Source organism: Passer domesticus, chromosome 1, assembly GCF_036417665.1.
Source record: "Passer domesticus isolate bPasDom1 chromosome 1, bPasDom1.hap1, whole genome shotgun sequence".
NCBI classification, from domain to species: Eukaryota; Metazoa; Chordata; class Aves; order Passeriformes; family Passeridae; genus Passer; species Passer domesticus.
This window is the reverse complement of record NC_087474.1, coordinates 87,850,211-87,861,762: the sequence shown is the minus strand read 5'-3', so window position 1 is coordinate 87,861,762 and position 11,552 is coordinate 87,850,211. Positions and strand designations below refer to the sequence as shown.

Sequence of the window (11,552 nt, the reverse complement as noted above, 5' to 3'; positions counted from 1 at the left end):
CATTCAGCAAAATCTCTCTTGATACAGAGTCTCAGAGGAATATAATATGGATTCAGTCTTCCTCATCCTTGTTACTCATAACCTGCAGGTATTTTCTTCTAAATAGTATAAAAAATCCAACAATGCTGATAAAGTGTATAAACTCAAGATAATGTGAAGTCTAAAACACATGTACTCAAAACCAGCCCACAACACTATAGTGCAAGTCATGGTTCATTACCCTGAGTCTGTGATTAGCAAATATCTTCATGAGATTATGGTGGTGTCCTCTGTTATTGTTATGTTATCAAAAGCACAATTTGAGATTTCTCATCATCAAATTAAATGCAGAGGAGTCTCAATGGAGTATTGGGACCCACCTTACTGATTTATCCATGTTGGGGAAAAAGCACCAAAATTCAAGTTCAAAGAAATCAAAGGGCTTGACCCTGCCAAAGCTACTGAATAACACCTTAAATCTACTGAACAGATGATGTCCTGATGCAGAAGCTGCACTCCTACTGAGCATCTTGAACTCCACACCATTGCCTTCCTAGTCAAGGATACGGCTGTGCTAGCAAAGGCTTATCCTACACTTCCCAGTGCCAAGGCACTGCAGCGTCTGTGGCTCCCTGGGACTAGGAATGCCAGGGACTCACCAGGGTGGGTCATGACAGGGTCTGGAAGCCAGGATCATAAACCCACTGGAATGTTTTAAGTGTTGATAATTCACTGATGCTCTTCCAGTTTCTCAGAAAAAGAAACTTTGTCAAAGTTGAATACAAAAAATTGTAAGGCAACAAGCTACTTTTGCTGCACAGAGCCACTGAAAATGCTTTAAATGATCCACCAATAAGCATGATTTCAAAACAGATTCAAGATCTTCCATCATGAAAAAGCTGGATAGCTGGATCACAGTGCCAGTTCATGCTATCTCGGCATAGAAACCTATACTTGGACACTGTGAATGGCAGCTGCTCTTTCGGGCCAAGCAAGAGTCAAGTTTCTTGCTGTTAACACACTATAAGACAAACTTCTTGAACTTTGCCCTCAGAAATTTAAGCAACAGTCATTATCCATGCATATCTGCCTGGCTTCAGTTTATACTCTATTGGTATCATTATCAGTGGTGGTAAAAATCTTCAAGCAAGTTCTTCATCCTCAGAAACTACATTGGTCTAAGCAATGGTCATCCAGATAACAGCAAACTGGAATTTCTTCACTAGATTTAGCTCTCTAACATAACATCAATCCAGTCAACTCTTTGTGTTGGATACGTGTTCTAAGATGCCTATATCTGCATATGAAAAAAACAACATTTTCACAAAAGACAGTAAGACTTAAGAACTGACAAAACTTCAGGAAATAGTGCAAAGGACAGACCTTTTTCCTTACCTATTTATTGCTTGCTACATAATTTTAAAATATTCATTTACTGCCAATTTCTTTTCTGTTTAATTATATATATATAATATAAAATTTGGGTTTAATTTTAAAATATATGTGCTTCATTTTTACTGCTACATGAGAAGTACAAAGAGTCAGTATGTCATCTTTTAAAAGGTCTAGCTAAACATATACTCTGAGAGAATGAAAGTATTTTGCTTAAGCCTCAGCTAAAGCTACTTTTCTTCTGCAACAGTGTGTAGTAGCAATACAAGAGGATAATCTCCAACACATTCAAAAGTGTGACACCCTTAATACTTTCAGAAGTATTTTTCTATAGCTTCTACAATACAGCCAAATGACAGAGGCAGATTTTTTTAACTTCTGATTGAAAGATAGGCTATTTAAAGCAGCCTGGGTGTTCTGGATGTGTGAACACGCACCTGTGCTATGAGCAGAAATGTTAAATCAGGAGCTTAATGCTTATAAAGGGATTTCACCCACTTAGATTAGCTTGTTGAACTAGATATATGTAAGCTCAGAGGTTAATGAATCTTGAAATGGAGCTCCACATGACTCAGCAGACAATACTGTGCCTGTTAAAGCTGGGTAAGCAATTTTTTCAATACATAGCAAGCTTTTCCTTTTTAGTGTGTTTTATTATTCTGAAGATGCTTATTCTTCATTGTTGGTTCCTCTTCCTAAACTTAGCTGACTGTGTCTCTGTCCCTCTGAAGAAATGGTGCAGTTCTCAGAACCATGTGAGCCTTGTACTTTGTCTCTAAATCTGCATAGCATAAATAATCAGACATTCAGTCCCCTGCCCTTCTTCTGGGGTAACAACTGGAGCCACTGGTGACACTCAAGCACATATAAACCTTATATATATATATATAATATATTTCTCCTTCTTGATGCAGTAAGCTTGCAAAATACACTTGCTTCTCTTCTTCAGAATCTCTATCATGCAACTATGTTTGTCTTAGAAATAAATATAAACCAACAGTTTTTACCCCAGTCACGTTAGTGTCTTAATATACTGATGTTGAAAAGCAAAAAGATCAAATCTTTCAAAATACAAGTAAATACAGGCCAGCTCTGATGAAATCAGAGCATCAAGAAGTGAGGAAGAGCATTGGCTACTGAAGAGTAAAGTCAACTTGCAAGGACTATTTCCTCACACTATGCCTTGATTTAAAGTGCACACAATCTTTCAGTCTCTCACTCACCCTTCACATGCTTTCTTCTGTATAAGAGAAATGTCAGCAATATTAAGTCTTTTTATTTTTTGTTGTGGTTTGAATAAAGGTTTTCCTGTGATTAGCCTACAAGAAAATTGCATGTTTTCACACACCTTGTGCTTAAAAAGGAATTTGTTGTAACTATTTCCAATTTTTTAATACAACAACTTGCTTAGCCTTTCACATACATGGCACTTAGTCAACAACTGCATTTGATACTCAATCACAGCAATAATCACCAGTTTTAAACCCCTCTCTCTTTCCTGATTTAATAATTACTAATGTTCATGATAACCTATGCACACATTATAAAAGTATGCAATACGCATTATAAAGAGCAATGTAATTATACCAAACCTTCCCTTCCTCCTTGAGGCAGTTGAGGCCATCATTACAAATAAGCACTCAGCATCAGTATCAATGTTCAGTGGCACAAACAGCAAGAGGCATTATGTCAGCAGCATCTGATTTTCCTTACTGCATGCACCATTACTCACTTAGTTTGTTACTCTTGCATCTAAGCCTTTAAATCTGCAAACTTGCCTATTCCACTGTGCATTCATTGCCTTTTGCTGTCACTTCAGCCTCATTTGGTAACCCCCAGCACTAGATAATTGATTACTCTCTTCACTATCTCTTTGTGCAAAGAGTTATATTAAATCGAAACTGTCACCTTTAAATTATTGTGCAGCCTTCACACTTAGGTATTAGTATGTTAAAGTGCTATCTCCAATCTATATTACAAAGTTTATTGTTTTAATTAAAATGCTCCCCATGCTCTCCAAAGGAGATGATCCTTGCTTTTCCCTTTGCTGCTCTTTTATGAGTCATAAAATTTTCTAATTATCCCATATGATTTTTGGAATTAATTCACCTAATTTGACTTACTCAGTGCTACAGTGACTTCATGTATGTACAAGTGTACAGATGGGTCTATTTCATCAGTGAAACATTGTCATGGTTTAACCCCAGGCAGCAGCCAAGCCCCAGGCAGCCACCACTGACCCACTCCCCCACCAGCAGGATTAAGGAGAGAATTGAAAGGGTAAAAGATAGAAAAGCCAGGAGTAGAGATAAAGACAGATTAATGGGAAAAGCAAAACCCATGCACACAAGTAAAGCAAACCAAGGAATTAATTCACTAACTCCCATGACCAGACTGGTATTCAGCCATCTCCAGGAGTGCAGAGGTCCATCAGATTTAATGGTGATTTGGGAAAACTAATGCCATCACTCCAAAATAATATCATATGGTCTGGAATATCCCTTCGGTCAGTTGTAATCATCTGTCCTGGCTGTGTCTCTTCCCATGCACCTCATCCCATCACCAGCAGGGCAGGATGGAAAGCATAAAATGCCTTGCGTCTGTGCAAGCCCTGCTCAACAACAATAAAAACTTCTCTATTACCATCACTGTGTTTAGCACAAATCCAAAACACAGCCTGACATTAGCCAGTCTGAAAAAATTTGACTGTCCCCCAGCCAAAATCAGTAGAAATTTCATTTAGTGGTACAAGCCATAACTTACTTTTCCAGATGGGACATCAACAGAATTTGTCACCAAGATGTGCTAACATTACAGTGACTGTGATTTTTCGCCTTGGCTTTGTTTGGTGCTGAGGTCTGACTCTTCTTGGAACTCACTGGCTGAACAAGTTACATGAAGAAAATAATGTGGTGGTTATAATCCAAAACATACAAGCATTTTAAAAAATAAAATTAAACATAAGGAAGACTGTAATAATAATTTTTTCAATAACACTAGTGTAAACCATGGGAATTTATGAAGCCTCACAAAAAGTAAGGCTGCTGTTACTGTGCAGATACCAAACTGTTTCCACAGTGTTGGGAAGTAAGAAGCAGCTAGAAACTGTTGCCTTTCACAAGTGCTTCAAGATATTTTTTCTCCCATAAGAGCACTTAACAGTGCTGAAAAAGGGTTCCAGCCCTCAAGAAAAATGAAAATGAATTTTAACAGAGACATTCCAAGGTGGAAGAGCAGTCAGTTACAGCACTGAAAAATTTAGAGTAGAGAAGATAATAGCTCCAAAACTTAGAGCAAAAGCAATTTTTTCCCCTATATGTAGAATCCTGCTCAAGCTGAAGCCTTCTTGAGGAATAGGGTTGCTTGTTTCCTCTGCGCTGGTTTTTCCTCCCAGCAGTTTGCCATACCAATTCAGACTTGTATGTAATCATGTTTCATGCAATGAAATACAAGAGCACACTCTCATAACTCCAGAAATCACTTTCTTGAGGTTATACACACAGACCTTACAGTTTCCACTCTTCCTAGTGTTATGCTCACCTTTCCACTGTTTCTCATGGTTCTAAATTTGGACACTTCAGTCTCGTGGAGGTTTGGGACTGTAGGGCAAGATGTCAACATCTGGTACACTTCACAGGTGGTAATTTAATTTTGATCTCTTAATCAAAGATGATTACTTCTTCCTTACCTAGAATCCATTTAGAGTCTCTTCTACATGTTTATTAATACTTTTTTTACATCTTTTCCTTTATTGATCTGCAATTCCATGTTACAGTCATAATAAATACATTTTACATTTTTTTAGGTTCCATTTATTTCTCTGTGTCATCCCTCAGAGCTGAGAGCTGTTCTGTCCTACCAAAAGTCTGCATTGCTTTAGCTGACCACTGGTGACTTGGTTGCAGCCATAAGCAGTTCCAGGCTATGCTCCATGTCTTATCATCACCTAACTTGGTTGCTTCCCTTCTTAAGATCTCTGCTATCACAGCAGGCCTGTGTGTTTCTAAACTATGTCATTGCTTCAGACACAAAATGTCTCATTCTACAGTTATTGTTACTATCTCTATTAATTTTTTAAGTGTAATTTCTGTTATTTTTTTATCTGTTGTGTTTCTGTTTTGCAATAAATGTCCAAAAGATACGGCCAAAATATTACTGTCAATATGGGGAACCTTGTGAAGTGCTGTATCATGCATGTGGTTGACAGCAGCAAGATATTGAAACAGGAATAAGTGCCTATATGGAGAAGCTTTTAAATCCAGCCTTATTGGAGTAACAAGGCAATGCTCAACCTCTTATTTTTTCCCCAAGCTTACAGCTGTGAAACCTTTGACTGGATGAACTAAACCATCCTGCTTATTATGACTCTATAAGGAGTTGCTTTTTCTCTGCAACATGCAATCATCACAACACACTCCAATTAAACCCTTTCTAGATATTATCAGCATCACAGTTCTGATTGAAACCTTGTGCTTTGAAACACTGCACTGTTTCAGCCAGTATTTGTTTACTAAATCAGAGAGAGAAGCCCTCAAGTGAGATGAATTACTTATTTACAGATAGTCTAAACAATGCACCAGTAGGATCCAAAGTTGTTATTACCTAATCAATCTGAAAATACTCACTGATGAATTAATACAGCAACTTCATATTTTTCAAGGACAAGTGGAAATGAAAAAGAGTCAGCATCAGCCTGAAATTTATCAATTTAGAGAACTTTTTGTCAAATTGCTTTCATATTCTTCATATTTTAATCTTCTTTACTATTGTTGAAATACATCTTTTTCAAGAACAGTTATATTTAGCATTTTTTTGATAATGGAAATATTTTCTAAAGAAAAGGATAATTAATTCACTTCCACAGAAAACATTGCTTGAATGGATTTATGAAGCATTGTATCTGTGTTAACTAAATGATAAGACATTTTTCTCCAGATAAGTAAGCACTTTGTTTGAATAGAAGAAAAAAGTCATATTATGGACGTAGTACACAAACTATTCTAATTTTGAGCTTGACATTCTGGTGTACTCCTCTTGAGGATGATTCCTTCTGAATGACTATTTCTGCATCTTGAAATTTAGTTAAAAAGAAGTCAAAGGTTCTTAAGCTTCAGATAATATTTCTTAAAGTCTGCTTTATTTGCTCCTTTCCTCCATGCTCTCAAGTGTCGCTCACTGCAAGAGAAGTTATTTGGGTGGGACTGAAATCTTTTACTTCACAGTCTCTGCAGGTTCTTTACTTGCATAGTACTCCAACTTGCTTTAAAAACTTCTGTCTCCCACAGTTTTCTTTCATAGTACGAAATACTTCTGCTAGGCCATTTCATGAAACAGGGCTGTTACTAACATCCCAATAATTGGGAAGAATCTTGTAATTTCTCACTACTTTCCCTTCCAGAGCCTCAAATATGTCTAATTTGAAATCTGTCAGACTGCCTATGTTTCCCCTTGACCACTCACACAGTGGGCATTTTGTTGGTTCATCCAATGTAGATCATTCTGCTTGATTAGAATTTGGAATGATTTTTCCTGTAGCACATCTCGAGATATGCAGCAAAGAACATTTAGTGTTTGTATCCAAATCTTTTCCCCTCTACTTCCATTGCTATAATTAATGTGCCAATGCATATTAATAGGGTGCCTCCTGTCTACCTTTCATCCTGGTTTGAAAGAGCTCAAACAAGGGAGAAAATTGTATATTTTTTTAAATATGTATCTATATGACAAGTACAAACATCTTTTTTTTCCAAATAAGCAGCAGTATGTCACTTTACCTGGTAAAACTGTAGCCACCATGACTTTGCTCTGTAGTTTAAGCATGTTGCATGGTGACTCAGATCTTGGGTCATACACAATCCTAATCATGCTTTTACTGCAGAGACACAGGTGTGCCATCTTCAGTGTTCCTTTGTCTTCCCATGTATCATATTAATGCTTTATTACTTCACATAGGCTTTGGAAGGATAAAAACAGTGACCAAGAAGACATTTGTGGTGCAGAAAGAAGCAGCTTTTAATATGTAACGTGCTTTTCATATATTCTAGCACAGACTTAGGGAAGTAACATCTGCTTCCTAAAATATTGACTCTTTTCCTGTGGCCAAACTACTTACACATGCACATGACTTAACATTATCAGAAACTTACAGGAGAGAGGAACAGCAACAGCTAAGGCTGAAAGAGTGGTATTTCCAGGCTCTTGTCCTCATACATTATGCCACAACCTGATTATGTCATTTTATATTCTTTTGGCACAGGTTCTGTGCATCTGTCAGCAGAGAATTAGGGCTTGGAAGTCAACAGCACACTGTCGAGGAAGCTGAGAAAATGGGGTGAGAGAGTATTGAATTGTCCTGCTGCTGCGTAGGTTGAACGCAAAAGATGTACAACACCCTTTTTTCAGAATGCTCCTCAGAAGATGGAGGACATGTTTAATGTCTGGTGATCAACAAAGGAATTTCTTGAAGCTTTTAAATACATAGCCCACAAAAGGAGGAATAGAAGCTCTAGAAATTTAAATAGATTGAATGACTAGTGATACAATAAGTTTTCTTCACTCCTTTGTTAGACTTGGCTGCAGGCCATACACAGTTTTTTGTCTGATAACTAACCAGCATATCCCAATTCAAACTGAATTTGGGCACCAATTGACATTTTAAGAGTGCAAATTTACAAATAGTACAAGATAACCCTGCCTGCAGCCCTCACACAGAAGGAAAACTTCACCAGACACTAGGACCAGATCCTCAACCCCCTTGCCCCCAACAATGATCAGTGCTGGTTCACTGTTCATGTCAGACTAGACATTGCCATTTTGGATGCTGCATTTTCCCAGACTAAGCACAAAATATCCACATACAAGTTTCTGACAGTCCCACACCTAGAAAGTGAAGGTACTCATTGCTATATACACATTACTAAGACTTCTGCACTTCCCACATAATCCTGGATAACCCAACACAGCAGCTAATATTAAAATGTCATAATCTAAGAAATGTTACATTCAGTAAGTCACAACCACCATAATCTTACCATAAAGGAGTGTATCTTTTAGCAAAGGCTATAGTGTGTAGAGAGATTAAATATAGCAGTTCACCATAAAGTAAATCCCTGTGTACGGATTTTGTCAAAGCAAGCTTGGTTTTGAACTTACAGTAATATCCATATTTTGCTTTATACAGTCAAAGGCTACCTGAAAAACAAGAAAAATTTACCTGAGATTTACTGATTGCTCTGAATGACTTTCAATGGCCAGATTCTCTACCTTTTAGAACAAACAAACCAGAAAGAAACTTGGTAAAAGAAATCTCAAGCCTACAACTCCTATTTTAAGGTACTTATGAAAACTGTATTGGTAAGCATTATTTCCATTATCAATATGAAAAAAAGAGTCTCTATATATTTTTGAGTTGACCAGTAAGTTTAAATAAAATTTTAATTTATACCTTCAGTAAAAACTTGTTTCTGTCTTGGATTTGTTAGATAAAACACATTCAAGTAGAATAGAAGCTGGCCTTATTTTTCTTCCTTCCTCACTCTTGTTCATCACATATATTGTCTATAAATATTCATTACATTGTTTTCCATCAATACAGAAATATCTAAGACATGAGTGAGTTTCCAAACTGTTGAAAACAAACCTAAAGACTGATGAAAAATATGGTTGTTATGGCTTTACAGGATGTAAGCACAGTTGAGGAAAATTCCATAATACTTTTACCACCCCCTGCAGAAAATAAGGAAAAGCAGTGTCCTACCTCCCAAAGTTGCTATCATACATCATGTCAATGTAATGTAGCATTTGTTTCTACCAGTGACTCATTAGGGTAAACAGAGGTCATTCCATTTCCATGTCATAAAAGCTGACTGGGATCCCAAGTAACATAGATCCAGACATACTTGATCTCATAGATGTTGCAGGAAGTTTCCCAACATTTCAATTCCTGTTACCATATTCAAGACAGTGTGACATCTTCTAAGAGAGGAACATATTTGTCTCCAGAGGTTTCAAATGGCTCCAAAAATTGTTAGCAAAATGAAACAGAAAAGAACATTACTCCCTCTCTGTAAGGAAATACAGAACAGTGATTGCTGAAAGCCTTTGCATGGAACATCAACACTATAAACCTATAGCCCCTCTGGCTATCAGTGCAACCATCACTCTATCTTCCAGATGGCTAGGGATGGGAAGAATGCTGGGGAGAGATGTATTTCTTAGCTGCAAAGTAATATTACAGCTAGGATAAGTGGATAGGGAACCAACAGATATTTTCTTTTTCACGTTCATTGCTGAAGTTTCAGAAAGTTAAAAATTGCCATATTATCCCTAGTCCTTGCTAAACAAGTCTACATCGCCTGCAATGGAAAAGAAATGCTAATATTCTTTAAGTACTCTGAATGGGGGAAAAAACTATACTAAAAATCATCTGGTGTGCTTTAAAAAAGAATTCATGCTTTTTTCACACTGTTTCATTTCCAAAAAATAGACTTGTTGATGGGGAAAAATCTGCCAGCTGTACTTTTCAAATATCCTAAAAGAATTGAAGGGAGGTAGGGAGGAATGTTGTACACTGACAGTTCCACCATATAATGCTAAGGTGCAGCATTAGAACATTAGTTTTCCCCACACACTTCATTCCTTGTGACATTTTAAGGCATAAAGAATATAATGTACACACAATGTCTTTATTGTCTTCAAGACTAACTGCATACCTCTTGCCTTCAAATTGCACAAGGGCTTCATAAAGAAAAGGTTTCAGGAACATCAGACAATGTGCTTCTGATTCCTCAGGCACAGCTTCTGTCTGTTAAGTCTTCCTAATGTAAATAAACGAAAATTTTATGTTATCTGAGACTATGTAGTTTCAGAAGCAGATTCACATTTTGTACCTTTTGCCCTGTCTCTCTTGCTTTCTATTTCAGCGAGACAGGATAAAAAAGAATATCCATAAACTTACAGGATCAGTTGAAATTAAAATTTCATTTGCTTGCAGCCTTGACACTCAGGTCTCTTTGTAGTCATTAGGAATACGTGCATCTTAATTCAGATAAGAGGATGTACTAGTCACACGTCTACCCAAAAACTGAATTCATTGCATAGCTTCCCTCCTTGCTGTCATTTCTTAGTCATAACCTTACTTCTGCCATAGGTTTCTTGTCAAAAGATGCCTTTGAGTTGTTTCCATTACAAAGGTCTTCACAAGACAATTTATTTCTCTTGTTCTGACCCTGAGCAGAGTGCAAAACGATATGATTGAGTATTTTTAGTTTTAAATTCGTACTGACTATAATTTTAGCTCTGTAAAACCGAGGTAAGGGCAGACTCAAGTGATATTTATTTTGGGAAATATTTGCTACCAAACATTGTCCCTGCCAACATTTCAGGAGTTCCTCGTGTTTCTTAAGGTTAACGATGGAGTTGAACTGATAGTATGACCGTACTGAATCTTCAACTCAGTGCAGGTCCTTTGCTTTTCTGTCTCTCAACTCAAAGGCCAAAATTGCACTGATCCAAATGAACCAACTTATTACCTAATTTTAATCTTTCTTCATCCAGCAGCTTTCTATCATTCATCAGCTTACCATGAAATATCATCAGTGATGACTTTGATGATATTCACAATGTAAGGATACATCACCAAAAAGCCTAAATGTCTGTGAAGTGAAATTTGGTGCTAATTTTCTTTCCCTTAAAAGCTGCTTCTAATGATAACTCCATGCCAGGTTCTTTCCCCAAATTCTCCTTCTATTTTCCATTCAAAAGAGACATTTTAATGAAGACAAGATTTCTACCAGTGTTCAGGTGATCTCAGAAATCTGTTTGCATTAGGTGGACATGAATTTTCCATACTTCACAGAGGAGAAGCAGGCAAGGTAAGTATGAAATCACATTTAGCAACTGAAGTCAAGCATTATGATGCCTAGTGACATTTTGGGGGAAAATAGAGCAAAGAACCCATGTTCAGTACAAAATCAGTAACAGTGATATTGCCAGTAAAATGTATTACTGAAGTAAACCCTACCAAAGACAGTATCATGAACTAGTCTGGCTATCTTAACCATGAGTCATTGTATAAAGCAAATAATCTTTCTGTCATCAAGGACAGCGTGTGAGTTTCCATTTTAATTACCATCATTCTGAATAAAGTTACATCAAACTGCCATTTTCACTCTTACCAGGAC

The 11,552-nt window shown here is 37.0% G+C and overlaps 1 long non-coding RNA gene across 2 annotated transcripts; it reads right to left on the bottom strand.

Annotated features, from left to right (window-relative positions):
* Positions 1–2,038: 2,038 nt before the first annotated feature.
* LOC135288615 (uncharacterized) lies at positions 2,039–10,699 on the bottom strand. Of its 2 annotated transcripts, XR_010351662.1 has the most exons (8): positions 10,328–10,699; positions 10,083–10,187; positions 9,128–9,434; positions 8,816–9,017; positions 8,403–8,562; positions 7,518–7,689; positions 4,135–4,253; positions 2,039–2,152 (listed from the first exon to the last, which is right to left on the bottom strand). It is a non-coding gene; the product is annotated as an uncharacterized LOC135288615 (long non-coding RNA). The 2 variants fall into 2 exon arrangements; XR_010351663.1 differs by lacking the exons at positions 8,403–8,562; positions 8,816–9,017 and adding an exon at positions 8,585–8,634.
* Positions 10,700–11,552: the final 853 nt, after the last annotated feature.